Source organism: Diadema setosum, chromosome 18, assembly GCF_964275005.1.
Source record: "Diadema setosum chromosome 18, eeDiaSeto1, whole genome shotgun sequence".
Classification (NCBI taxonomy): Eukaryota; Metazoa; Echinodermata; class Echinoidea; order Diadematoida; family Diadematidae; genus Diadema; species Diadema setosum.
Window position 1 is genome coordinate 2,523,076 of NC_092702.1, and position 13,736 is coordinate 2,536,811.

Below are 13,736 nucleotides of genomic sequence, written 5' to 3' on the forward strand. Positions count from 1 at the left end.
TCAAACTTGAATTTCTCTCAGACAGAATGCCTGATCATATTTATATTTACAGTACTGGTAGTCTGTAATGAGCATTTAGAGGATGTAGTATCAACTTATTTGTCTCAAAGACATTGACCTTGAAAATACAGCTGAAAATCATAAAATTAATATTTGTTCAAATTTGCAATACACACTTTAATTAAAAATGGTGTTTACAGCGACTTTGAATTGTGTGTAATTGTTATATATCAATGATGTGTTTTACAGCCTATAATTGCTAGTTATTTTCCCTTTTGTTCCACTTGAGCTGCAAATAATATCAAAAGTCATATGTACATATCATTTGACCTTGACCTTATTTTAGAATAGCCATAATGCCTCAAAATGAGCATATTCACCGCACATTGAGCACTACAGCACATTTCAAAATTGATTTTCTCATGGACAGAATGCCTAGTCATGTTGATATTTGCACTAAAGGTAGTCTGTAATGGGTACTTTGAGGATCTATGATGCTCAGTGCACACACTTACAGTAGTGTCCAATTTATCCAAGTTGTATGCCTATAGAAAATGGATGCATAATCACCATTAACATTTTAGCCATAAAAATAGAATGATCAAAAGAACAAATTTCAAGACTACTTCCATCCTAATAATGTCATTGACTTTGAATTTCTGGTTCTGAATTTCATACACTAGGCATTCTGTCGAGAAAATCAATTTCGAAATAATGTTGTAGAGTAGTATCTTATGTGTGTTGTGAATATATTCTTATGCTCAAAGGCATTTATGACTGTTTTTAGAATAATGTCAAGGTCATATGATTTTTGATATCATTTTTGGCTCAAAATGGAACAAAAGGAAAATTACATTTGCAATTATCAGCTGTAACTCATCATCAATATAAAAATCATACACAATTCAGAGTCACTGTAAACACCAGGCTCTAATAATGTGTATTGCAAAGTATTTTGAACGATTATTGATTTTTATGATTTTCAGCTGTATTTTCAAGGTCAATGTCATTTGAGACAAATAAGTTGATACTACATCCTCTAAATGCTCATTACAGACTACCAGTACTGTAAATATAAATATGATCAGGCATTCTGTCTGACAGAAATTCAAGTTTAAAATGGTGTACAAAGTTGTAAATCACTTGTGTGTTGGGAATAATGCTAATATTAAGGAATTTACATCTGTGTTCAGAACAATGTCAAGGTCAAAATATCTGGAGATGACTTCAAATATTATTTGTAGCTTGAAATAGAATAGAAATGGAACATGATTAGCAGTTTTCAGCTTAAGATCACCATGTGTACTGAAATGGCACACAACTAAAAATTGATGTAAACACACTTTAGCACCATTATGGTCACGGAAAATTGAGCAATTTACTGTTTTTTGTGATTTTAAGCTGCATTTTCAAGGTCATTGCCAATATGTCAAAACAATTTGTGATGTATATCCTTTTGGTACTAGTTACAGACTATCATCACAGAAGATACCATTGTGTCTTGGCACTTCATCTCTAATTTATCACCATTTGAAATATGCTGAAAACCCTATACGTCAATTTACGTCGATATTTGGGTGTTTACAACCACTTTCGAATGCATAAAAAAGCTATTAAACATTCCGGTTACAAAAGTTTTTTGGTAACCCATGAAAATATAGGTAAATGTCTATCAATACACAAAAATTGGTATCACTACTCGATGGGACGAGTGGTGATTTGTGACCTTGCACTTGGCAACTTTTTGAAAAAAGCCAACTTTGAGGGCGCCCTTCAAGAAAACGGAGCATACTTTTTGGCCGATTTTTGGTAGGTGTGTAGAGCAAGTGAGAGTCTCTATATATGCATAATATTGGGTTCTAAGCTAATTGAATTTTGAAGTTATCAGCTTCCAAACATGCACCCAAAAACATTAACGTTGACGCTTAACACCATTTTCGGTGACCTCTTGCGCAAAAACCGAATGTCAGATCCGTGCCGTAACATATTGTGCATGTTAGCATCATAAAGTTCTTCAAGTTTACAGAAAATGAGCAATGTATCTCATCTAACTTGACTGCAGCAGTCAATCAAAAATAGCAAATTTTATTTAAACTCGGTTGTTTGGCCACGCATTGGTTGCTATGGGAGGCCATATCTTAGCAACCGTTTGACCTTGGGGCAAAATATTTTAGAATCTTCCGTCAGACACTTGGGGGCACATTTGGTGCGAGTTTAAAGAAAATTGAAGGGGGTCGGGTTAACACCATTGGTTGATTTGACGTGGATTGACCCATTTATAAGTATCACTTTATCAAAAGTCAAATTCAGAGTTCCAGGCCAAAATTGAATAGGCCTATGGTCAATTCAGTGCTGAACATTGAAGAAGTGAAACAAGATTAAGAATTTAACGCATCTTGAAACATTTTATTTAGATGTAGTGTAGGCTGTAAAATGTTTGTCATAATAATAAAGTCTAGCCAGGAAGTGTATTCTAACTTTGGCAAGTAGGACACCAAGACCCAAGGATAAAAAAGAAAAAGTGAATTATCAAATTCTTTGATCTAAACTTGTCTTCTAAGATGAACAATATATTTTACGAATAATACATTATGCAGTGATAACCTAATTAAATAGAGAATCTAGTAGACATAGTTTGTTTCGAAATCTCTGCATTTTTATACCGTTGTATTTCACTTAATTGTCTTTAATTTTGCCTTACTTTATCAGGCGTCAGCGGTGTCTGAATTTCACACACTGCCGTACTTGCTGCTTCCATTTCCATTTTTTCTGTTATTTGTGCACCCAACAACTGCACAATGTGTTTTCCTGATCCTTCCTTTGAAGCTTTAGTACCTGTAGATCAATATGTCTTAATCACTCAATTTGTCCAAAAGAAAGGCATTAAAAGCCGCTGAATAACTTTTCCACAGTGAGTAAACAATCACAATATTTTCGCGCGGCGCCGGCGGTCGCCGGCCGCGGCGCGGCGGCCGCGCCCGGCTAACTATGTGCGATGGGTACGCTAGGCTGCTGAGCTGCAAGTGCAACTCGCTGGGTAGCTAGCTCGCTGGAAGCCCCCGTTGGCCCCCAGTTATGGCGACCGTTATAGCGCCGCTAGCAGCGGTAGGTGAATAGGTCATCGAAATTGAATCGGTCTATACTGTAACCGCTCTACAAAGCCGTTTCAAAACAGCTTTGCGTTTATCTTGCTTCAAAGGGCTTCTAGAAACAGGTTTCCAGAAACCTGTTTCGGAAACCTGCCTGACCACATAAAATAAAGTTATGTAGCACCCTGATATAGGATTGTTTTGTAGATCAGCCTTGTTCCATGCCATGCCCCTTTAGCTACATACACCATGTCACCAGAGTACCATTGTGGTTGTGCGGCTGCTTGAATGTATTACACTGTACATACATTTGTACATATCATTGTACACATTGTGTACATGTATACAACTGTTTTCATTTCTCGAGCCAGTGCTGTTCCCATATCCTGTGTAGAGCTTGTATTCTACTCCTGGATGTGTAGTGAGAAAAATAAAAATAACAAACAACAACAACAAAACTTATGGCAGTTTGTAAGAGGAAATGTGTATTTCTGGCATTGCCTGTAATACAATGTAAGTCCTGGAACATGGTGATAGAGTGATGTTTGCATAAATTCATTTTGCAGTAATGCCTCTTTAGTGCAGGTAGAGGTTACATATGATATGTACTGATATGCCAAGGGATAAAGCCCACATGCTAGGATTACATGTATCATATCATGCTAAGACAGGAAGAAACAAAGAATCTGTGATATCTATCCATATATCTCTACAATAATTATCACAAGTGTTTAGTTAGTGGTGTACAGTGTAGGGGTGATGTTGTAAATATCGTACTTTGCAGATGCATACATATGTAGTTTATGATAGGAATGTGTAAATGACAACAGGAGTTCTGTTGATACTAGTTCTTCACGGTACATACATGTAGTCACTGCCCTTGTATTCCAAAGTAATAGAAGCTTACTGTAAAGGTACAAGCCAACTGATAGTTAATTACTGTACAATGTAGTTCACAGACTACCATGGCAGTTTATGCCATGGATGGATGTTGTAATAATTTTGGACTATATTTTTACAGTCCCAGGTTTTATATCAGCATGCTGCAACAAATACAGTATTTTTCAATTGAGGATGCATGGTCATTCATTCTTTACTCTGCCTTTTTTTTTTGTTTTTTTTTTTTGATTGGCAACAAAGGATACATTGTACATGAATGAATGAATGAATGAATGAATGAATGAATGAATGAATGAAAGAATAACAGTTTTTTTTTGTGTGTGTGTTTTTTGTTTTTTTGTTTTTTAGTACATGTTCGTGTGAAATGTATTCAGTGAGCAATTTTTTGTCAGTCATTTTATCACAAGTGGCGAAAGTAATAGTACTAATACCATGGAGCTACTGTTATAGCTTCCATGGTAATGCACAGTACTGCAGTCATAGTGTGATCATTCAAACATTACTTTACATAGCATGGGCTTGTATGTAATTCATGGAAGGATTGATTTTGATTTTGATTTTGATTTTGATTTTTATGGAGAGAGATTCAGTGTTTCTTCCTTTCATCTACTCATCTTCTCTCTCTTTCTCATACATGTATTCTCTCTCCCTCTGGTATCCTCCATAATAGTCTTTCTGTAATGTTTACAAGCAGTGTGTAGTGAGAAAAAACAGAGACCAAAAATTTCATTATTGCAGCTGTTACAATTTTGTGCTCTCTATGAATTAGCTTATTAAACTATGGACAATGTAGTAACTTATAGTTGCCATATATCTCTTCTTTTCTAACCACACTATGAGAATTACACAATGCACATAAAAATCCAGTGACCACGTTGTCGTGAGAATGATGTTTCTTCTTTCCTCGGTTCTGTTCTTCACAGTCGGAGAGATGATCTGGAGTCGCTGGGCTACGTGCTGATGTACTTCAACCGGACCAGTTTGCCCTGGCAGGGAATGAAGGCTATGACAAAGAAGCAGAAATATGAAAAGATCAGTGAGAAGAAGATGTCCACACCTGTGGAAGTTCTCTGCAAGGTAGTTATCATGTTTTATTCTCTCTTTTTTTCCCTCTTTTTTTTTTTCAGAGGAAGTCCTTGTAGTGATACAACAACACATTATACCATGGTTTCCACATAATTCTGCAGATTGCCCCAAAATGTCCTCCCACATATCATGTTCAATAGGCCTTTCTTCATCAAACTGAAGTTTCAAAATAGCATGCTATTTTGTGGTTAAGAAATAGGCCTATACCAAAATAACCTGCTATTTGTGCAAAATAGAGTGCACTATTTAAGCGGGGAAGTCCCCCCCCCCCCCCCCCAAAAAAAAAAAAAAAAAAAAAAAATGGTTTAGTTTGTAAACTTCACGAATTAGCTCACTATTTGGGTTGCTTCTTCATCAGCCTGAAATTTTTTTTTGATCCCATGCTTCTGATTGAACGGCACTTGAGCTCACACAGCTCGGACGCTGCGGTCTGACTGTACAGAACTGTCCATAGAGTTCTGTGGCTGAGTGAGCGAGCTGAGTAATGATGCAAAGTTTGCATGCGTCAACTTCGGACTAATTTTCCAAATGGGCTAGTATCGAGCTGATGAAGATGCACATTCGTAATAGCAAGCTATTTTCTAAACCGCAAAATAGCCCACTAGTTACCTCCGCCTAGGAAGAGGTTAAATGATCATCGACGTTGGTTTGTCTGTTTGCAAAATAGCTCAAAAAGTTGTGAACGGATTTGAATAAAACTTGCAGGAAAAGTTGGTTATGACACAAGGAACACATCATTAAAGTTTGGTAGTGATCCGGGAATTTTTATGGATTTTAAGAGAATTTTTTGTCTTTTTGCAGATAGGGTGAATGAACTTGAGAGGTCAAGTTGAGCGTATTTGAGGTTTGCATACGCGCTCTAAGGCGCGTGCTCTACTCGGGCGATCCGAGGCGCCACGCAGCTGAAAACTGATGATGTAACAAAAGGCTTCTATTGAGTGTATGTGTGTAAATTAGCTGCTTGGCGGAGGTCTGCGCTCTCAGAGTGCTTTTCTAGTTTGAACTTTGGTCTGATGAAGACACGCCTAATATTAGCCCTTCTTGCAGGCAGATCCAATATCTGTACAATGATATAAATTTTCTTATCATTCTGATGTCCAATTGGTTTCATGCATGCTGCCAGCTTTGCATGTTTGATAAAAACATTCATACTGTTCTCAGGAAAGAAGATGCTATATTCAACCTTTGGTTCCTTTCTTGTTTACTTTCTTTTTTTTAATCTGAATATCTGATGTAAGTTAAGTAGGGAAGATGGAAAAAAAATCCCTTGTTTTTTATTCAAATTTCACTTGCAGAGGTTTAAATTGTTAAGCCTCAGAGTTGGCTTGGATTTTCACAGCATATTGTCCCTAAATCAGAGTTCTCTGAATTTCCATTAAGTCTGTCCCCCCCCCCCCCCAATCCTTTCAGTGTTTGCCCAAGGCAGGTGAGTGAATTCATTCACATAAAAAGCTAGATATATTGTAAGTAGAATTGTAATTCCCAGCTATAGTGAGTGTATTTCAATGAGAGAACCCTTGAGAGTAGAGCTACTTCCTGTAAAGATCACACAGCCAGTTTCCGGAGTAAATTTCATTGATTGTCAGCCCTTGGTATTATCACACAATAACCATGCTGTATATTATGCATGGGGCAATTAGAAGTGCACTATATTTCATTATTGTTCTTTTTAAATACCTTGGGCATCCACCAGCCATCTTTTTGCAGATGAAGCAAAAAGCCATTTTTAGCACTTCAAAATAGTTCTTAAATGTGAGTGAGGGATAGAAACAACCAGTGTAACAAATTTGATCTTTTAATCCATGTTAAGTATTATTAGATATACAAAATGTGAACAATAGTTATGATACAATTGTTTCTAGACTAAACCGTCTACAGTTATGGTTGAGTTGGAAAAATATTGATATCTCCTTTATATTTTAGGCTTTATTGCAAAGTCTTTATATGGTAGGATGTTTTGTGATACAACTGACCTACACATTTTTTAAATCACTGCTCCCAATTGTAAACAGTACCTTTAAGATTTCTGGCCTATGTTTTCTCGTAAATGCTAGGTTTCAAAGATGAAATTTATAAACTGTTAACTTTGTTAACCACATAAGCTGTCATTCCAGAGGGCCCCTCAGAGCCCCATTTTTCGCTCCCCACACCACCCCACCCACTGCCATTGAATTCATTGTTTCACCTGTCTTCTCTTAGACAACCAATTTCAACAAAGCATATCACACACACAAAAAAAAATATAGATAAAAGAATGCACTCCTATATGTTGTTTTTGGCTCATGTTCACATGTTTCTAAGAGTTAGTGGAAGGAAATAACGAGGTCCAGTCATTTGTGTATACAGCATATCACCTTATCGTATGTGTGCCGAGTCCAGTCCCTGCCTAATCATGTCTGGACAAGCCGGCATCCTGGTTATGAACGTAAATAGTTGTCAAGGGAGATATTGCTTTCTAGCCTTGTCTGTAAATATAGGCCTCAGATTACCAAATACCTCCTCCCCCCCCCCCCCCCAAAAAAAAAAAAAAAGGAAAAGAGGTTGCTTTACAATTCATAAAGCTCTTAGTGAGAAATTAGGGATGAAGGAATTAAAGTGTGGAAAGCATCACTTGTTGTTCTATTTCATTTGTTTGATTCACATTAAATGGGCATTCATGTCTTTGTAGCTGTCTTGTTCAAGTTATAATTGTTCCTTTTTCTTTCATACATCATGAACCACAAAAAAAAAATTAAATGCATTGTGTCTTTGTTTTGAAAAGAATGGATAAGAAGTTCAAGGTAGCTGTGGTGCTGTTATGAATTTTTATCTTGTTATTTGACAGGTCTCTCCAAATGTGTCTGAAAACATTTTTTTAATGACACTAAATGTTTTGAGTGAGTTTGCAATAATTTGGAAATTGATATGCCTTGTTTTCGATATGTTCTGCAAACAACACTGAAAATTTCAGGGATGGGTATTCCTTCAAAAAAAAAAAAAAAATGCATTGCATAGGTTGCTACTTTAAATTTGAGAATGAATCAATATTTCTGCCCTGAGAGATTTGTGATTTGAAATCTCACCTAGACTTATTGGTGTTTTGTTTTATCTGTAGGGATTCCCAGCAGAGTTTGCCATGTATCTCAATTACGCCCGTGGGCTGCGCTTTGATGAGGGACCAGACTATGTGTACTTGCGCCAGTTGTTCCGTATCCTGTTCCGCACCCTCAACCACCAGTACGACTTCACCTTCGACTGGACGCTTCTCAAGCAGAAGGTGACCCAGCAGTCCGCCTCGGCCAGTGTCTCAAACGGTGTCAACGTCGGCACCAACAAGCACTCAGAGAGCAGAAGTAAAAGCAAGCGCTGAGACCGGAGACACGCAGAGGTCAAGCCAAAACCCGCACACTTCTTCACGGACAACAGCGAATGTTCAGCACTCACGCATACATAAATGGGCAGTCCTTTTCACTATCAAGATATTTGTTGCCGCCAGTAGTTATAGACTGATCTTTGTCGCAGAGCCTACGGCAATATAGCAAAATGCAGACCAGTCGGAGGCTCGCTCGCCTGTGAACAGGACTAGCACGGAATGGCTCGAGAGACCCCAAACTGGCAAACTCTTGTAACTTAACTGTCTCTCGTTACTGGTCAGAACAAATGATGAATCAAAACAAAACAAACAAATATACATGGATACGTAGAGAAAGCCCATGGAAGCATCAAATACAGGATGGCGCCATGTTTTATGAACATTGTGTATTTGTTGTTGAAGACGGAGTAAGTGTATTACTTGTTAAGTTGGTTACCCTGAAGAAAATTGAAATTACACTATTTTATGCAATTGGTATGTCTCAGTGAATTATTTACATTGTAGACTGATAGTGAAATGTTTTTTTTTGTTTTTTTTTTCCATGATTGTTGTACCAGCATGTTAACTATAAGGTGTTTACTCTGTCAATGGTAACCATATAAATACTTTTCACTATTTTGAGTCATGTTAGGACTATAACAACAAGATCTGCTAAAAAATTGTATATGATGTAGACTTAAAGGGAATGGCTAGTAACTGATCCGTGGGAATTAGTGAGAATGCTGGTTGATGATTGTTCCAATTCTTGTGGGATTCATTTAAGAGTACATTACATATCTCTTGTTGTGTGAAAATTATTTGCTTTAGAACGATCTCATATTCAAGTAATGTGCAGTTTAGTGCCCCGTCACTGTACAGGCATGCTAACCTAGAAACATTAAACTGCTCATTACTTGAATATGAGACCATTCTGAAGCAAATAATTTTCACACAACAATAGATCAAAATGAATCCCACAAGGATTGGAACAATCATCCCCCAGCATTCCCACTGATTCCCACTGATCAGTTACTAGCCATCTCTTGTAAGGTTTCTTTTGCTTATTTGACAAGATCTGTATACAAAAACAAAAGAAATGTCTATAGCATTTTTGTAAAGAGAAAAAGAAAGCACACATATCAAAATCTTTTCTCCATTTTATACACGTAAGAAGCTTTCCCTTGGTGACCAAATTCGGCTTAGTCCAGAAATATAAATGTATTAGGATACTGCCGGATTGAAAGATTATATACAATCAGATCTTTGACATTTGTTGGACTTAATGCACAGTAGCCAGGTATCAGACGCGGACTGCTGACACTGTATACATGATTGATAGTCTTCGCTGTATAAACAGAAGGCCAAAATGTGACAGTGTGATCTAGAAAGGGGGATGAGACTTATTATGAACTGACAGAGAGCGAGAGAGAGAGAGAGAGAGAGAGAGAGAGAGAGAGAGAACATGAGTCAAGAGATGGTTAGAAAATGTGGAGAGATGCCATAACGTGTAAATATCATCACACAGAAGATGCAAATTTCTGTTCCGTATTGCATGTCAGTGTTTTCTTTTGTGGAATAAACTGTATATAGTGTAATTGTAGAGTCTATGTGGACAGCTCAAAAAAGAAAATATGAAAACAAAAAAGAGTCAACCTTTCTCACAATGGTATACAATGACATGCAATACCACTCACTTTTCAGTTGTAAGCTGATCTTGGAAGTTACGTTTGAGCTTGTTTTTTTAAAGGAGATGTAGAGCTTGATGAATTTGGTTTCATGTAGTCCCAAAAATAACGTTACTTATCACTGGCACATTGGGACGAACAGAGCGTGTTTAGCCCAGGCCTGGTTTTGCTGTGCCATTTTAAAGAGAGATAGAGTGCTGCTTCTTGGGTTGACTGATGACAAGCTAAGTTGAGGAGGTTTTCCAATATGGAAGCCTGGTGAAAATGGATTAATTTCAGTTTGTTTCTTTTTCACCTTATGTTGTCTACCCATTTGCTATATAGAATGCATTAATCATGCTTCCTTACGTCCATTCTTCATTTATTCTCTACACTGAATCTCTTCAAGACAAAGTGTTTTTCAGTCATTGTTTGGAAAGCTGATTCCTCATACTTTGAGTTCCAATTTTTGTTCATATCCTTCAAGGACAATATTTGTATTTTGCCTCCGTTTTATTTATGTTATAGGTACCACTAGGTCAATGTGTTTGGAGATTTTGTCTTCAACCCTTAAAAAAAATGAAATAAAATCTGGCATTTACTATGTAATGAAGGAAAACTGGGACATTATCATTGGTCAAACATGTAGTGTGGGTATTGATACGTGAGAATCTGTGCCCATACTGTTTTGGTTTTTTTTTAACTACAGGAATTTACTTACCATTTAGATGAGGGTCCCAACATTTCGAACAAATGGGACCATTCCCCAAAGAGGTTGGGCCCAGTAGATTTCTGTGCTTCTGCCACCGTATTTGCAAAGGAAGCAAGTCTGGTAGGTGGGTAGTACGGCATCACGAATCCTCCACTTCGGTCAAACCCAACTTTTGACAGCCATCTTTGGGAAGAACCCCATCCACCTGTGTACTGATTAATGGGACAGAGGGGCCTCAATTGCTCAGAATATTTGTCAGGTGTCCACGAACCTGTCACTCGTGATGCTATGATTCCCTTGGCTAGACAGCACCGACTTGCTTCCAAGTCAGAGGTGCTTGCCACATATATATGAGGGGAGTCTGCACACTGGGGCAGGAGACTCTCAAATAGGAATACAGGTTGCTAGATTTTCAGAAGAAATGTTATGTTATCAAAGCATTTCTAGATTCAGATTGCTGGTGACTTATATTTAGGACATTATTGTTTGTTTATAGTAAAAACATGCTGGATTAATGAGGTCAAAAGTAACTTTTCTTTCCTTTTCTAGAAGACGTTTGATCAAGTTTCAGTTTCCTTGGCAGGGTAGACACTGCCTATATGTGTATGGGACAATGAAGAAAGCGATAGAGAAAAATCTTCACTCTCAAAGGCACATCTTCTTCCTCCACCTAGCTTTCAGTTATTTTGTAAATTTTTCCAAACAACTCTCAGCATGTTATATTTTAGCTGGTTAAGTGTTCTTAGAAGCTGCGTGAGTAATTTTCACTGATAGACTTTTCGTTATGATTTTTTTTTTTTCTCTGATAATCAGCTTGGTGTACTTTTGAATGTTAACACCATGTTCCTGTGTCATTGTCAATTTTTCCCTCTGTATGTTTTGTTTCATACCTGCATTGTGTAAAATAAAGTTGTACATTAACTTAATTTTCTTGTGATGTTTATAATAGCGCTAGGATTATGTACAATTGTGTTTCTTTTATTTTAGGTATGTAGTCGTCGTGGGTCATTGAAATCTTGCAAGACAGACGCCATTCTGTCATCGTGCAAATATTGTGTGAATGGAGAAGGAGCGATGATAAGGGAAGCCAATTCATGTCTGTTGCATCATTCTTCCCAAGCATGTAATGGAATGTATTTATTTGTACTTTTGTGTAAAGAATTCTCATATTTGTGAATGTGAAACTGTCACAGGGAGAGGAAAAGCCGGAGCAGCAAAAATTCGCCGCTCCCCTATCTTTTTTTTTCTTTTTGAGCCGTAAAAGTCTTTTGATACTATGTCTCACTCTCTCTGTCGTCAGGGGCGAAATCAAACGTGGATTATTTCTCTGTATGTTTGTATCCTTATTGCTTACTCCAGTATGTCGTGGTTATGACTTCTTCACTGTTGAATTCACAAGCCTGGGAGTTACGATCACCAAATATTGTATTGTTACCTTCTCCTGTTGAGATGAACAGAGCGAAGGGAGTCGTGCACTATCCAGTGCTCTGTACAGCAAATGTGAATTTGTCGGTAAGGTAAATAAAAAAGTAGGCATACTGCTGTGATATACATTGGAAAAAAATGAAGAAACCACTGAGGCTACCTGTGTCCTTTGTTCTGTGTGAGTGAAGCTATGGCTGATTTAAAGGGGAATGAAATCCAAAATGATATATGGATTGAGTGGATATGGCAATATCAGTAGAAAACATCAGTAAAGTTTGAGAAAAATTGTACAGTCTGTTTAAAAGTTCTGATACCGTAATCGCTGGACTAGAAAACTACAACATTTTGTGACATCGTGAATGACGATACACAGACAATTCCACAAAATTGAATTTTGTCTGAAAGGTGCACATTCCCTCCTCTTGATACTGACATGTGTTAAGAGTAATATAATTCCGCCAATCTTCTTAAAGAGATAAGTAAAGTGCGTGCTTTCATTTTGCTCGAAAAATGAAAATGTGTTAAATTCTCCTTATATAGTGTTTATGGTTGTCCATGCATGACATCAAGTAATATTAAAGGCATAATTTACCATTTGCAGATGAAAGCATTAGTGCTATAAAATAGTTCTAAAATGTGAGTTAGGGATAGAAACAACCACTCTCAAAATTTGAATCCGTATAATCGATGTTAAGTGTTGTTAAATACACAAAATGTGAACAATAGTTATAATAAAAAATTTTCCAGACAAAACCGTATACAGTTACGGTTTATTGAGAAAAACCCTGATATCTCCTTATATTTTAGGTTTTATTGCAAATATTTCATATGGTAGGATGTTTTATGATACAACAGACCTACACATATGCATCAAATATGATATCTTGAAAATTTTTGAAATCACTGCTCCCAAAGGTAAACTGGACCTTTAAATGGGTTAGTCAAATACCGGTTAGTGATTGGCTAAACACAGTCACGTGATGGAGGTACAATTCGTTTCGTTATGTTTCGCCCATGGGCGAACATTCTTGTAATGGTCTCCCATGGGAAAACATTTTCACGTAACAAATGACAGAAGGCCTAGTACCGCGCGCGCACAGTTAATTTGGCTCTGCGCGATCGAGTGAGCGATCCAGTGTGTTGTGCTGGTGGTTGATGTTGACGTATTTGACGTATCGTATTTGACTCACCCATATAATATAACAGATGATGACTTTTGTTGTCGGGAACATGCACCAAACGTTCCACGCTCAGGGTTTGAAATGCTATTTCGGGAGGCTATAAGTCCCTCGACTTCGTCTCGGGACTTATAACCTCCCTCAATAGCATTTCAAACCCTTCGGGTGAAACATTCGGTATGTTCCCTCCCCCGCCAGTCATCATCTATGTAATGTTGTAGTCCATCAAACAGCGATGACGGCACCGAAACTTCAAAAACTCTACATTTTAGCAGATTGTCAGATTTTCCTCAAACTTCACTGATGTTTTCTACTGAAATTGCAGCATTCGCTCAATATTATTTTGGGGTT

The 13,736-nt window shown here is 37.4% G+C and overlaps 1 pseudogene; it reads left to right on the plus strand.

The window, feature by feature from the left end:
* Positions 1–8,898, plus strand: part of LOC140241759 (casein kinase I-like) — a 44,596-nt pseudogene extending 35,698 nt beyond the window's left edge.
* The last annotated feature ends 4,838 nt before the right edge of the window (positions 8,899–13,736 follow it).